Here is a 1580-nt window from a genome sequence, read left to right as displayed (position 1 = left end):
TCCAAGCGAATTATATATCTTTATGTCATGATGGCAGTTGGTTTTATCTAGAGATGTATCGCCTTAGGTCCCTACAATGTCCAGATGATGGTCCCCTTATCTCCAGCTACTTGATGAACAGAAATTCTGGCTGTATTCACACAATTAATCAGGGAAATCTCCTGCCTCTTGTCTTTTTAATCACAGACACACAGCAACAAAGAGCAGCAAATTCCTGCAGGAAATGTTTCCCAATACCCAGGTATTAAGGCAGTAAGAAAAGTGAGAAAAACTGTATTGTGTTCTAAGGCTAAAGCTGGCCATACAATGTTAGAATTCCAGCCGATTCACAGTGGGTGGCCCTGCCGGCTGTAAAAAAGGCAATCACTTAATTGAAGCTTGTTGAAGGAGCTGGTATGCAAATTGGAAAAAAAAAAATCAACTGCAGGTCCTGTACAGGTATTCCAACAGCAGTGGTCACAGGCTATCAGAATAATATACATAGGCGGGGGAGATTTGTCAATCCACATTGTTTAGCATGGATGGAGGAATCTGTTCAATTTTTCATTCAGCCCGCAAGCTGAACAAAATAAATCTGGTGTATAGCCAGCTTTAGAAGTACTCAAAGAAGATGCTCAATATTGCCGCTTCATGCTATACTATACTAAAAACAGGCTGCACCATAGGGTACCTACTAATGGGCTACTCAAATGAAGGCTGTCAACATAGACTGACATCAACACATGTTCAATTTAGAATAACTATAGAACTAAGAGAACTAGAACTAACTTTAGGCTCTATTATTGCATAATGTATTATATTCTAGAGCATAAATATTTATAATGTAGCAATATGAACAGGCATTTGATATAAAACTACCATTAAAAGTATGCAATTCCTTCAGATCTCTAAGACCTGTATTCTGTGTTAATGGGAAAACATAACAAACACTAAAGGCAGCAGCGGACATGTTCAGTCACAGGTACACTTATTCACGGGTGGTGGTGGGAAGCTTTTGGAAATTCACATCTTGCCTGATTACCTTGCACATTCATCATGAACAACATTGAAATACATTTTTCAGAGACAATACTGTTAAAACAACCCAGTGATTATGGTACAACCACTCAAACATAGTTCCATTGGTAGAACAAAGAATTGCAAGCAGATCCAGGTTACATATACTAGTGCCTTTTATGCCTTCTGACTGTTAAACAAATTTAATCTTGGAAATTCCAAAGGGGAAAAACACAGCAAACAATACAAGATTGTGTTCACTTCATTTTTTTTATCCTAACAAAGGGAAACAATTATGAAAAACAAATTGGCATTTATACACTTCTAAAGTGTTGGTTTCAGAACACCATTCGACAATCCTTTACTAGAGCAGCACTCTGTAGTCCGGGTATCGGGAGTGATAAGTATATACTTTCCTCTTTACACGTACAACTTTTCTGGGGAATTTTAGTTGGGCTACAGGGCCACTAATGCTAAATTAATTGGCCACAAACCTGGGCAAATCAAACTGAGCATATGGTAAAAAGCATAACCACTGGCTACCTCCAGTAGACCCATATCAAAATGATTCTCTCCCCCCCCCC

At 38.5% G+C, this 1580-nt stretch overlaps 1 protein-coding gene across 1 annotated transcript in view; it reads right to left on the bottom strand.

The window, feature by feature from the left end:
• Positions 1–1580, bottom strand: part of LOC108787380 (SH3 and PX domain-containing protein 2A-like) — a 205035-nt gene that overhangs the window by 111406 nt on the left and 92049 nt on the right. The gene's annotated exons all lie outside the window — the stretch shown is intronic.

Source organism: Nanorana parkeri, unplaced genomic scaffold, assembly GCF_000935625.1.
Source record: "Nanorana parkeri isolate BGI_ZX_2015 unplaced genomic scaffold, ASM93562v1 scaffold258, whole genome shotgun sequence".
NCBI lineage: Eukaryota > Metazoa > Chordata > Amphibia > Anura > Dicroglossidae > Nanorana > Nanorana parkeri.
This window is presented reverse-complemented; position numbering and strand designations above follow the sequence as displayed.